The sequence below is a fragment of the Marmota monax genome, unplaced genomic scaffold (assembly GCF_021218885.2).
Source record: "Marmota monax isolate L192 unplaced genomic scaffold, Marmota_monax_Labrador192_F-V1.1 WCK01_AAM20220418_F8-fsc00005, whole genome shotgun sequence".
NCBI lineage: Eukaryota > Metazoa > Chordata > Mammalia > Rodentia > Sciuridae > Marmota > Marmota monax.
The window spans coordinates 14495584-14510512 of record NW_026692254.1 but is presented as its reverse complement, the minus strand read 5'-3'; the positions used below and the strand labels follow the sequence as shown (position 1 = coordinate 14510512).

Below are 14929 nucleotides of genomic sequence, written 5' to 3'. Positions count from 1 at the left end.
TATCCAATTTTTGACAATGAATGTGAAGAACTATAGAATTTTTTGAAAGCCCTCACTGCCCCCTCATTTCCAAGGATATAAACATTCAACCATCTATATGGTTTTCCAAAACTAGGTGAAAATACCCTCAAAACAAATAAACAAACAAAAATCCTAGGAATAAATCTAACCAAGGAGGTGAAAGGTGAAAGACCTCTACAAGGAAAACTATATGACAATGAAGAAAGAAACTGAAGAAGATACAGGAAGATGGAAAGATCTCTCATGTCATGAATGGGCAGAATTGATATGCTAAAAAGGTCAGATTACGAAAAAACATACATATTCAATGTAATCCCCATCAAAACACCAATGACATTCTTCACAGAACTATAAAAAAACAATCCTAAAATTCTTTGGAAGAATAAAAGACCCAGCATAGCTAATGCAATTCTAAGCACCCCCCACCCCCACCCAAAAAAAGCAATGCTTGGATGTATCACAACACTTGACTTCAAATTATACTACAGAGCTACAGTAACAAAAACTGCATGGTACAAGCATACAAACAGACATATAAACCAAAGATACAGAATAGAAGACCCAGAGACAAACCCACACAGATAGAGTGAACTTTGACAAAGGTGCCAAAAACATACATTGGAGAAAACAGACTTTTTAACAAATAGTGCTGGGAAAGCTGGTTGTCCATATGTAGAAGAAGAAGACTAAACCCTTACCTCTCACCCTTAACAAAAGTCAACTCAAAATGGATCAGAGAGGGCTGGGGTTGTGGCTCAACAGTAGAGTGATCGCCTAGCACAGGTGAGGCCCTGGGTTCCATCCTCAGCACCACATAAAAATACATTAATTAATTAAAGATATTGTGTCCAACTACAACTAAAAAATAAATATCTTTAAAAATGGGGGGGCTGGGGTTGTGGCTCAGCAGTAGAGCATTTGCCTAGCACATGCATGGCACTGGGTTTGATCCTCAGCACCACATAAAAATAAATAAATAAAATAAAAGATTTGTGTCTAACTACAACTAAAAAAATATTTTTAAAAAATGGATCAGAGAGCTAGGAATTAGACCAGAAACTATGCAACTCCTAGAAGAAAAAGCAGGGTCAACACTTCAGCACAGGCAATGACTTTCTCAATTGGACCCCTACAGCTCAGGAAATAATGCCAAGTTAATAAATGAAATGACATCAAATTTAAAAACTTCTGCAAAGCAAAGGAGACAAGTATCTGAAGACAGACTCCACAGAACGGGAGAAAAGCCTTTGCTAGCAACTGTTCTGACAGAGAATTAATATCCAGACTACATAAAGAACTCAAAAACCCCTCCAATGACTCAATTAATAAATGGGCACAGACACTTCTCAAAAGAAAAAAATGGCCAACAAATACTTGAAATTGCTAATATCTTTAGCAATTAGGAAAGTGCAAATCAAAACTACACTGAGATTTCATTTCACTCCAGTTAAAATAGCAGTAAACAAGAATACAAAGAATAAATGCTGGAAAGGACATGGAGAGAAAGAAGCACTCTTACACTGTTGGCAGGACTGAAATTTAGTACAACTACCATGGAAATCAGTACGAAGGTTCCTCAAAAACTAGGAATGGAAGCACCAGGTGACCCAGCTGTACCACTCTTCAATATTAATCCTAAAGAATTAAAGTCATCACACGATAGTGATACATGCATACCCATGCTTACAGCAGCACAATTCACAACAGCCAAACTATGCAGCTGAGGTGTCCATCAATGGATGAATGGATAAAGAAAATGTGGTGTACATATACAATAGAGCTTTATTTTGCCATGAAGAAGAATGAAATTATATCATTTTCAGGAAAATGGATGGAACTTGAAAACCTTGAATGAAATAAACCAAACTCAGAAAGTCAAGGTTCATATCTTTTCTCTCATTTGTGGAAGCCAGAGAGGAACACGGAATAGAAAAGGGGGTTAAGGAATCCCATGAAAATCAAAGGAAGATCAGTAAAGTAGAAGGGGGACCAGGGGAAGGGAGGAGAACAGGCAAAGGGGAAACACTAGGGGATGATACTAGCCAAATTATATTGTTTTATCATGTACATGTACAAAGATGTAACAATGAATCCCACCATATGTATAATTTTAATGCACCAATAAAAAATATGGATGAAAAGGGTGAGAAAGGCAGGTGCTATTCCTTCCCCTGCTCAGCAGACAGCCTGTGCTGTCAATTCCATTTCCCTTGCATCTCAGACCCGCTCTTTCCTCAGGCCCCACTGGGTCATGCCTCAGTCTTCATTCTCAACACATTAGTAAAAATGGTACACTGAGAATATAAATCAAAGACTTCTGGCTAAAACAGGAGTGGCAGAACTCACATGATTTTTCTATTCTCATTTCCCAAACACCTCTAAAAAGAGAATAAAGAAATATAAAAGGAATAAACCCTAGGGGCCAAGAGAATGGACCAAGAGGAGACAGAACATATAAAAATGCTCTCACAACTTGAGGACATGGAAAGTGAGAGAAGATGAAATCTCACTCTCTGCTCTGAGGAGAAAGCCAACCACTTGTGTGAACCCCAGAAAGACCTGACTATGAGAGGGAGGGGCAAGGCCCTCTATTGAATGCAGGGAAACTAGAAGTAGATCCCCAAATTCCCTTCCCCCTCCCTCGTGACCACTGTACGTGGACAATGGGAGGAAGCAGGAGATACCCAACATCTTCAGAGATGCTCCAAGTTAGGATTCTACCACTGAGATGATGAGGCTTCTGACAAAATGCATGGGTGACTGCTGGAAGCCATCCATGACCCTTATGTGAACTGAGCCGTGTGCATGAACTAAAGTGATGTTGATGTCATCAGGCAGGAAAGCCCTGCGGTATCAGGAACTCCCAGTGGCAACCCTGCTGGTTTGAGAATGCTTGATTCATGTGGCGTCCTACCTATCTCCACCTTAAGTTCAGCACAGCACCTGAGATGGGGTGACCAGAGGGAGCCACACAACCTCTTGGAGATGGGTGTGGCTTCCCAAAATGCCAATCAACCTGTTTACTACAAGACCTCTGCCACACTGAACCAAGACTCCGCTCACTGAAAACTTATCCCTGCCTTTGATGTACTCCCCCTTAAATATTAAGAAGTGGGGCCATTTTTCAGTTGTTCAGTTCCAGCTCCTATCAGGATTGGTAGACCTATCAGGTGCTCCCCTTTTTATATCTAATTTCTGGCTCTGGCTCTTATTTCTTACTAATTACTTCAGACTTTTCATTTCCCAGGCAGCTCACACCTCCAGAGCAAGAACCTACCCAGCAAGTGCTGGTCACCTTGTGATAGGTGATTGTCTACCAGTTACTGTAACTAAATCAGGATTGACAAATAACAAAAAGTGGACATTTCAACATTTACAGTAGGTATTCCTAAATACAACTGTGTACAAGTATTTTCCCACTTCTTTGCGGTTACCGTCTTGCTAAAGCATGTAACTCTAAAGTTGTTTCTCCAGAAATCAAACATGAGCATCTATGTTGTTATAAGGTATAAGACTCAATGGAGGGAATGAAAGTCTCTGGAATTTTGCAGAAAGGACCCCAGACCTCATCTCCCCACTCCCTCCAGCACTCATAACCCTATTCCCCATGTCAAGCAGGAATCTGGTAGAGTCTTTTCTGGATCAATAAAGTAGTCCCATAGAACTGTAGTCCTCCAACAAAACGTTAATCAAAATGTTGGATAATTATAGCCAAGACAGCAATTTGAAAAACTAAAACTTCACCTACAAAGCCCCCAGTCAGCTTTTTTAATACTTCACTCTTAAAAACATATCAATACCAAGAATCTTCAGACAGTTAAAGAGTTCAAGATAAAGAGAAAACAACAATATAAAAAACTGATACATGATTTTAAGGACCCTCATGCCTGGGTTAAACTCTTAAGTACTCAGTAGGAAAAACAATCTAAAAACTGCCAAAGACTCAGAAACTGGAATAGCACTGGACATAAGACAACACTGCAGGACACTAAAAAACAATGCCTTAAAAAGTGGAAGGAATGAAAATCATCCTTAATGTACAATTCTCTTCCCAAACATCAGGGGAAAAGAGACAAGAGAGAGATTTTCAGAATATTCAAGGGCTCAGATTTATCTTGCGTTCCAGTTTTCCCAGGAAGCTGCTGAAGGATATGCCCCTATAGGGCACAAATCTGGGAAGATGACAACAAGGAAATGAGGGGTGCACAATCCAAGATGACCCTGTAAGGAAGTCTCATGAAAAGTGTTTCACAGCAGACCAGCACGGACTAGGCTTTGATGGTTACCAACTTCATCTTCAGATACAGCTCAGTGCCTGACATGTTCATAAGATGCTCAATATACATTTGACAGATCAATAATGAAGGGTTAAGCCTTTAAGCATAGAAATATTAAGAAATTGTTGAATAATTTCAATGTTAAACAGCTGTGAGGACTGACATGATATATCATACCTAGAAAATAACAAATGGGGGCTGGGGTTGTGGCTCAGTGGTAGAACGCTTGCCTAGCACGTGAAAGGCACTGGGTTTGATCCTCAGCACCATATAAAAATAAATAAATAAATAAATAAATAAATAAATAAAACAAAGGTATTATGTCCAACTATAACTTAAAAAAAATATTTTTTTAAAAAAAAGAAAGAAATAATAACAAATGGTGAAAAGGCTCAGCTCTTCTGACCAAGAAATAAAAGTCAGAAGCACATTTAAAGAAAAAAAGAAATTAGACAAATAATGTTATTGTTTTTTTTCTTTTCTTCTTCTTCTTCTTTTTGGACTGCCCATTTTACTCTTAGCTATCAACACACAAGGTGTGGAAGGCAGGCTCCAATGGGAAGCGTCTGTAGAATGCACGCATGGTGGGTGTCAAATCTTCTCTGTATGACTGATTACCTCTTATACACTTACAAGAACACCATGTCCCCAAACATTTTCAGGAACATATTTTTCAAAATGTTTTAGAGGCTGCCTATGGGGATTACTTTTACAATGACTGGAGTCTAGGTAGGCTTCACCTGAAATAGTATATATGCTAAGCACATCAATATGGAGAAAAGCATTTATACAGGTTTATGGAAGCCTTAAAACAGAATGAGAATTTTAAATTACAATAAAGTTGTTGAAAAGACCTTTTGGCTAAAATCCAAAAGTTTGACAGAAAAAAAAAACGAATAAGAAGTCTGTTGCAAGACAAAAATAAGCAGGGGTGGGGAGGAACGCTGGAGAAACTTAAGGCCAATGCTATACCCAGACTGGCTAGTGGCTCATACAGTCTCAAAGAATTTATTTCCTATACCTACTACCACTGCTACAAAACAAAGATAAAGAAAGAATGAACAGAACACACATGTGTACTGGTCTTAAGAAAAATCTTAATGTAAATGAAAGAGCAGGCTTTCTAAAAGTAGCTAATGGGAATGGACTAAGAACAGTGAGTAGATATGATGTGACACGTCAGGATCTGCACCTCCCATAAACCACACTGACAACCACACCACAAGCTGCCTACACTGGCTTCAAGCAGCACCTTCAGGCAATTAGTGCATTTAACTACCCCCTCAATTCTGTACAAACCCTCATCATGAATGGCTCTGGTGGTGGAATATGATGAGATGAGAGAGGACAAGGGAAAAATGAAATAGACTCTTCAGATTTCAGAGAAAGATTTTCTTTGAGAAAAACATAATCATCTTCAAAATTAAGAACAAGGATTAAAAAATATAATTCAAAGCAAAAATGCCAATGATATATTAAAACCAAGTTAGAAAAGAACTCAGTAATTACTTGTAATTTCTGAAAACGACACAGCTTGGGAGGCTGAGGCTGGAGGATCTTAAGTTCAAAACCAGCCTCAGCAACTCAGCAAGGCCCTAAGTAACTTAGTAAGATCCTGTTTCAAAATAAAATATAAAAAATAAAAAGGGTTGGGGATATGGTTCAGTGATTAAGCACCTTTGGGTTCAATCCCTGGTACCAAAAACAAAACAAAACAAAAACACCTGACTGTATTTAACAAGGCATCCTGTGGGTGAGATGAAATTAAACTATGTGGTCATAGAAACTGTAATGAGAAATGATTGATCAAGATATTTTATCCATTTTCTCTCTTTCCCTCATATTATGGCTAACTCAATGCTCACCCCAAGGTACCTCATTAAGCAAGTAAAGATGCAGGGGAGATTTAATTTCTGGACTCCAGGCAATTTCCTGGATTCAGAAGATGAAACCCTCAACTCTCAAGAAGTATAACTGTATGACTATATCAAAATTTTAGCAATTTTCTGGTAATAGAAATAAACTATTATTTCTCTAGAAGAAAGTTTAAATAAAACAATTTCAAGAAGAAATGTTAAAAAGAAATAAGGCTGTATGAAGATATTTACTGATTTTATGCTACTACCAAATGTATGTGTACTCTGAAGTCACACCTTCTGCCCACTACTCCTGACTTGGCTGAAGCTGCAGCATTAAAAGCTCACATCATGGAGTAAAACTACATGGGGAGCATTAAAAGGTAACAACATATCCCTGGGATGTTTCTAGCCCACAAAATAAAAGGTTAAGGATATGAGATTTTCAACAGTTAATTTTATAACTCCAGGAACAACAAATATGTAATAGCTAGTTATAAAGGATATTCTGAATAATATCAACTTGAGAATTTTAGAAAGTTTATTATCACCAGGTAATTGGATCATCTATAATTTGGCATATTGTTTACAAGATTGTAAAACAGTTAACAGAAGAAAACACAAGTTGATGCAAATAGGTATTCCTCACATTAAAAAATAACAAAATTAGGGGCTGGAGTTGTAGCTCAGTGGTAGAGCACTTGCCTCATAAGTGTGAGGCACTGGGTTCGATCCTAGCATCACATAAAAACAAATAAAGGCATTGAGTCCATACACAACTAAAAAAATACTTAAAAAAAAAAAAACTACTTGAAAAAACTTTCTAAAATAGGATAGTAGGAAAGATTGTTTAATTTCCAGTGTCCAAACAGTCCTTATTCTTTGTTCTAAGAAATACCTCCATAATCTTTTGACTCTGGGAAAGCCATATCCCTTAGTGAAATACTATAGGACGCTGAGTCATTCTATGGTAAATCTGAGAGGTCATGCTATTCCCAAGGTCATGCTATTCCCAGGAACTAGTAGACCAGCTGGGAATAGCCTTGAACCACCCACATCTAATCTTCCTTAACAAATACTTTCTATGGTCTTCAATAGCAAATGTGCTTTCTGTCTTCTGCAATGAATGCCAACATTCTCATTAGGTCTTGTCCTTCCCCATTACAGTTTACATTACAGTCTTTCATTAGATAGACAGTTCCTTCACATCAACAGACTATGGCAGCCCCAGATCCCCAGATCAACAACTCCTAATTCAAATGTGCATATGCAGTGTTTCAATTCATTCCAAGGAATTTGTTTTCTCATCCTTTTGTTCTGAAAGCTGGTTTAAAGAAAATATAAGTTGCCTATATGTCAACAGATCAGGTAGTTTTAATAGCCAGAGTCACAAAAGTTTAAATATTTAAATTAACATTCTCATATTACCTACAGGTGGGGCCTCTAGAAAATTTACTGTCCAAAGTAAAAACTTCTGAGATGAAAGTGGGGGTCTGCTAATAATTAGGCTGACCACCAACAGAAACTGTGCTGTCCCTAGCTCTCGTGACATATGGTTATCCCACACAATCCTATGAGGTTTCTCCTAATTATGTTTCGCATAGGATTTGCCAATTTTCATCCAATTAAGTTCAAGGAGTCAGTATTTTGTATTTTAAAAACTCCATTCATAAAAACTAAATTTTTCAAGGGAATTAAACTCAGGCTCTATGCTAAAAAATGAGAACTATATAAATGAGTCTTGAATGGTCAGTGTCCAATTCTGAAATCTAAACACTGTCAAGAAAAGCATGGCCCATTTCAAAGCAACTGAGAACTGATCTTGGCAAAGTTAAATAAAAGCTGCTGGTAGTAATTTAAAGCTTCTGCATAAGATAATATTAGCAAAGTGACCAAACTGAAATAGGATTTTGCAAGTGGACATTCCCTGGTTTGAATAAATGAGTATGGGCAAGATAGGACACAAACATTTTGAGTAGCAGGAAAACTGCACCTAAATTCCCATCTCTCACCAGGAACGGAGGCCCATCCTGTAACCCCAGCTACTTAGGAGGCTGAGGCAGGAGGATCACAAGTTTGAGGCCAGCCTGGGCAACTTATAGAGACCTTTTCCAAAATAAAATAAAAAGGGCTGGGGGCATAGGTCACTGGTAGAGCACTAGCACGTACAAGGCCCTAGGTTTAATCCTCAGTACCGCAAACAAATTTCTATTTTGTTTCTTATATGTGCCTGATTTTAGGGCAGTTGGTTAGTTGAGCTCTCTGGACAACACTGTTTTTGTTTTTTTAATTCTGCACATATCCCCCAAACCAAATAGATAAAGTAGCAGATATGGCAGTGTTATGTAGAATGAATATATGCAGAACTCCTATACAGATAAAGTGCCAAATACTCACTAAACTCTCATGTGAAAAGCAGTGAGAATTCGAAAGGCCGTGTACAGAGAACACATAAGCATGAACTCAACAGAGCAGGCAGGGAGCAGAATCATTTTCTGGCCCTGGACCTGCTAGGAAGGGCCTTTTCTTTAAAGCCATTTTTTTTTTTTCAGAGTAGAAATTAGAAGTTTATTAAAGGACAGCAGAAAAGACTTCTCCCAGAGGAAGAAGGGGACCCAAGAGGTGGAATCCGTGGAAGTGCGGGTTGTTTCCCCTTTTTATAGTTCTTTCAGTGATGGAATGTAGGTTGGAAGGCCCGAGGCGTGCGACACAGGTGGGCCAAAGAAGTAATCTGGGCAGGAAGGACTTCATTAACATTTCTTTGAAATGGGCTATCTTAAAAATATGAACGCTTCATGAATTTGCGTGTCATCCTTGCGCAGGGGCCATGCTAATCTTCTCTGTATCGTTCCAATTTTAGTATATGTGCTGCCGAAGCGAGCACTAAAGCCATATTTTTAAAACCCATTCCCCTCTAGCCCTAGGATCCAGTCCCACTAGCCTCCACTTATCCTCTTCCAGCACTGTCCTAACTAAGGTCAATATGGGAAAAGGTACGAATGTCACACTTGACCCAGAACATCTCCATATGACTGATTTAAGCTCTAGTCTAGGAGATCACCAAAAACAAGTCAAAACAAAAGTAAACTAAAGCCAAACTTACCCAAGCAAGTCAGGTGTAAGCCAGAAGGGATGAGTGGGGGAGTGAGGATACAGTAATAGAGGGCTGGTGCTGTCAGACCGAAGGGAAGTTAGAAGTCCAGCTGTGTGTGGAAAGTCTCTTATAAGTGTTAGTACTCAGTTCAAATTTGGAGAGAGAGACAAAGAAGGGTGGAAAGGGGTGGGGGACACAAAGCCAAAATAACTGTATGAGTCAAATATAGCCTACAAGTTCATTTCCTTCTATAATTTTTGTTTTTATTTATACTTGATCTGTTGTAAACTCCAATTCTACATAAAGACACACTATGGTATTTTAACTTACAGTATTTATCAAAAAATAAACAAACAAAACAAAAAATATCTAAAGATTCAAAAGAATTTGGATCGCTAAAGCCTAGTGAGTTAAGTTAGGACAACCCACCAGAGATATAAGGTAAGCTCAAGAGTTAAGGTCTCCAACATCTGTCATCTTCAGTACAAGACAAGTCTGAGGGGGAATTCTCATTTCACAGTTATTACTCCAAGGCACCAGTTCTTAAAAGTTTTCTATCAAAAAGATCACAAAAAAAATCTGGCTAGAGAGAGTTATGGGCAAAACAAAGAGTAGGGAGGTGGTGGTAAAGAGAGCTATTAAAGCTTTATATTTACAGTATTAAATTCCCAGAGAAAAAAATACAATTAGTTTTCAAAATACAGGCAACCAACATAGGCATATGCAAACATACAACTACAACAAAAAGATAGGCTTTGTCAACAAAAGCAGCTGGAACAACTGGATACTCACGTATCAAGAAAGAAGGAAAGAGAAATAGAGGAAGAGAGAGAGAGAGAAAGAAAGGAAGGAAGGAAGGATGGAGGGAGGGAGAAGGAAAAAGGAAAGGAAAAGAAAAAAAGAATCGAGACCCAGAGCTAGGACTCTTCACAAAAATTAAACCCAAATGGATCACAAACCTAAACATAAAAGCCAAAACAACAAAATCAAAGCACAATACAGGAGAAAGTTTAGATGACTTTGGGTTTGGCAGTGACTTTTTAGATGTAACACAAAATACAGAATCCATGAAAGAATGAACTGATAAACTGCGTTTCACTGACAATGCAAAAGACATGTCACAAGAGAAGACAAGTCACAGATCAAATATTCACATAGACTTATTAGGCAAATAAATCTTATTTATATATAAAATATACAAAAAATTCCTAAAACTCATTAAGAAAACAAGAAACCCAATTAAAAAGTGGCAAATGATCTTAAGACACACATCACCAAAAGATATACATGTAGCAAATGAGGATATGCAAAAACATCCTGTGTCATTAGGGAAATGCAATTCGAAACAACAATGGGATACACTATACACCTTGTAAGAATGGCCTAAATCCAGAACCAAATGCTGCAGAGGGTATGCAGCAACAGAAACTCATTCATTACTGGTGAAAATGCAAAATGACAGTCACTTTGGAAGAGTTTGGTAGGTCTTTACATAACTAAACATACTATACAATCCAGAAGTTGACTCCTTAGTATTTCCCCAAAGAAGCTGATAATATGCTCATGGATGTTTATAGCAGAAACAACCATGTCCTCCACTAGGTAAATAGATAAACAAACTGTGGTTCATTTAGATGATGGAATAGTATTCAGCATTAAAAACAAATGAGCTACTAAATTATAAAAAGACAAAGAGGAAACATAAGTTTATATATATATTACTAAGTGAAAGAAGCCAATTTGAAAAGGAAACTATGGAAATAGTAAAAAGGATCAGTGGTTAGGCCAGGCATGGGGGCACATGCCTGTGATTCTGGATACTTTAGAGGCTGAGGCTGGGAGGATCACAGGCTGAGACCATCCCAGGAAACTCAGCAAGAACCTGTCTCAAAAGAAAAGTGTGGGGGGCGTGGTGCTGGGGACAGCTCAGTGGTAGAGCACTCACTCACCCAGGGTTCAATCCTTAATACCTTTAAAAACATTGGTTGCCAGGGGTTAAGGAGAAAAGAAGGGTGAAAAGGCAGCTCACAGAGATATTTAAAGCAATAAAACTACTCTGTATGATAGTACAATGGAAATTTGTCCAAGTTCATAGACTGTACAACAGCAAAAAAATTTGTCCAATATAAACTGTGGACTCTGAGCAATGTGTCCAAAGTAGCTTCACCGATTTTAACAAAGGTCCACTTTGTCAAAGAATATCTATACTGGGGGAAGCTGTGCATGTGTGGAGACAGGATAGCAGGGAACTACATTCTCCTTAATTTTACCTCCCCCATTCTTGGCCTAAGGCAAGACAGGTACATCTTGTCGCCCTCCATCCCAACTCCCACTCCCAACAAATAAGGCAAGTGGACAAACTGGCCTAAGGCAAGACAGGCACATCTTGTCGCCCTCCATCCCAACTCCCACTCCCAACAAATAAGGCAACTAGAGCTATAAGAATGAGACTTTAGAATACAGATAATCAATATTTTCAGACAGATGCAAGAGGAAAAGCATCCTCAAAAGAGGATGCCCTAGAATTCTCAGAAATTACACTATCTTTCCCTATCTGCTCTACCAGACTGAAGTTCCTTGAAGTCTCTTGAGGTCTCACATATGATTTCTGTAGCTCCAACACTTAGCAGACCCTGGCACAAAACAGATGCCCTTGATAAACATTTACCCTAAGGACAGAATGTTACCAAGTATACTAAATGAATGATCATCTTACATTTCCAAAATAACCTACTACTTCACCTGAATAATCATTCGACATAATCTTCCTTTAGGTAAATATTAGGTAATCTGTTTTGAATTGTCACTAACTCTTTAACCCTTGAAAGGAATCTGATTAAAAAAAAAAGGTTTATTACTGCTTCCCCATCGCTAACAATCTGTGTGATTTTATAACATCAATGAGCTGCAGCAAACACTTAACATGCATAGACTAGATGAAATTCTAAGGTATTTCCATGACTGTCCAATGTTTAATAGCTGGGAACATTCATTTCTTAAACAGATAATGACACCATTATTCTGTGCAAGGAGCACTGAGGGCAGACGGATGCTCCTTACTGTAAATGCAGCTAGATTCAACTTCCAAACTCTAGGTCCTGTGGCCATCTCTCTGTACAGGCTTATGGGGAGGCTCCAGTTCATGCACACACATATGCACCCATGTACTTTATTTTTTTTTTTTTTTCACCCATGTACTTTAGTGGTTCAATCAATAATGATGCTAGAAAGACTACTTAAAAATTTCTGAACAAGCATAAGAGTTCCATAGAACAAAATTTAGGTTGGAAAAAGCATAAAGGTAATCAGTAGAGCTGAAGAGTCTCCCATTTAATGTGTACACAACCCACATAGTCCTGGCAATAAAGGAAGATGATCTTCCATACTAGGATGATGTGCATCTTCAAGAACCTTCACTTCTTAAGAAAACACACTCTCTTGGTTGTGGAAATGATGCTGCAGTCATTTTTGTTTTGTGAGTAGGTGAGAGCACCATGTCTCAGCAACATAGGGTACCAGGAAAGGAAGGACTATCACAGAGCACATTTACACCTCCCTTGTGCCCACTTACTCTCTCCTTGGGTACAAGCAGTCAGCTGTGCCATCTTGGCCTGACACCAGAACACAGTAGGATCCAGAGGCATTTCATGAAAGTGGAGTAACTCAAAAGCACTAAGTGCTTTTCCTAGGGCCCTTTGCATGTTGTTACTAAGTCTTCCACAGGAAAGTCATTACTAGAAGTAGTGGAGTTAAGTAATCTTTAAATTAGAAAAATAAAGAATGGTAAATTATGCTTTATTATTTACATTAACACACAGACTGCCAAGTACTATAAACTGAAAGGAAACAATTAAAAAGTTCATTCAAGGCAAACCTCTCTCAACTAAACATGTCTACTCCTCTGTTTCTTATTCTATTCAAATGTGCCCATACATTTTGTAGGGGTCCCTCACCTGAGAAACAGTGCAGTAGGCCAGGCAACACTTTAAAAGAATTTCAAAATGACACTTCATTATTGCAATTTAAATTATAAATCAACTTATAAATTAATTTTAGTTCTGAATTATATAGCCAGAACAACTATCTTGCCATCAATGTTGCCCCTATATTCCTTGTTTCATATTTGATATTCTGCACCATTAAATAAAGTTATATAATAATTAAGTGCTAAAAGGAAAAGAATGAGAAAGCTGCTTCTAAGCAAATACAGAAGCATTTAATCTATTACAGCCAATACTTCTTGCTCCCACCTGGAATAGAATCACTGATACACATGATTACCTCTAAGTCCCTGAACAATCCCACTTTCTAACCTTGCCTCCATTTCTAAATTAAATCCCAAGCCCTGACTTTGACTCTGTGTGGGTTTGGTTGGGAAAGGATGACGGTGAAGCCACAAAAGGTAGGAGGATAAACAGTGGTGTCTTAAAATGTCAAATTCTATTTTCAAGAATGTACTTCTGAAAAGGAGGCCAAAAGGACAAGATGTTAACTACTTTTTAAGTAATTTTTATTTGTTCTTTTAAAAATGACAATAGAATGTATTTTGACATATTATACATACATGGAGTATACATTCCCATTCTTGTGGTTGTACATGACATGGAGTTACACTGGTCATGTATTCATATATGAACACAGGAAAGTTATGACAGATTCATTCTACTGCCTTTCCTATTCCCATTCCCCCTTCCTTCCCCTTTGTCTAATCCACTGAACTTCTACCCCACCTCTGCCCCCATCCCCTGCTTATTGTGAGTTAACATCCACATATCAGAGAAAACATTTCGATTTCAATTTTGGGGGGGGTTTCCCAGCCCTTTAAAATATATACATAATTTAATTAGAGACAGGGTCTTGCTAAATTGTTGAGGCTGGTTTTAAACTTGTCATCTTCCTGCCTTAGCCTCCTGAGCTGCTGGGATTACAGGCATTCATCACCATGCCCGGCTCTTATCTACTTTTTTATTTAGAGTTTTGAACAGATTCCGGAAGATGTGTCTTATAAGAAGGACTGGCTACAAGAAAATAAAAGGGGAGATAATGAACAAAAGATAGTCTTACAAACAGCATTTTTATAAGCCTACACCCATAAACCATGTGATTCTTAAAGTGTCTTCTTGTAGAAATAGCTATGTCACTTGTGATTACTATTTTTAAATCTTTTTTTATCATATAAAGCAATATATATTACCATGGTATGGCTCTGGAATGTTCCCCATAGGTTCACAGTGCTAAAGCTTGGTCCCCATCTCTTAGCACTACTGGGAGGTGGTGGAACTTTTAAGAAGTGGGGCCTAGTGGGAAGTCTTTAGTCATGGGGGACATACCCTCAAGGGGATATCAGGACCCTGACCCCTTCCCCTATCTCTTTTTGCCTCCAGGCCACCATGAAGTGAATAGGCCTCCTCTGCCACAAGCTCCCACCATGATGTACTGTGTGTATCACAGGTCAAAAGCAACAGGACCAAGTGACCTTGGATTGAAACAAAAATAAAGCCCTTATTAAGTTGATTATTTCAGGTATTTTGTTACAGTAGCAGAAGGCTAATACATACATTCATTATAAAAATAAATGGGAAAAGAAAGTACATGTATGAAGACATGAATTGGTGTGAACATACTTTATATATAAACAGAGATATGAAAAATTGTGTTCTATATGTGTAATAAGAATTGCA

At 38.1% G+C, this 14929-nt stretch overlaps 1 protein-coding gene and 1 non-coding gene across 2 annotated transcripts in view; both read right to left on the bottom strand.

The window, feature by feature from the left end:
* The window catches only part of Chsy1 (chondroitin sulfate synthase 1), an 84419-nt gene that overhangs the window by 5520 nt on the left and 63970 nt on the right, over positions 1 to 14929 (bottom strand). The window lies entirely within an intron of this gene.
* On the bottom strand, positions 8932 to 9038 carry LOC124089522 (U6 spliceosomal RNA). Its single transcript, XR_006850767.1, has one exon. It is a non-coding gene; the product is annotated as a U6 spliceosomal RNA (small nuclear RNA).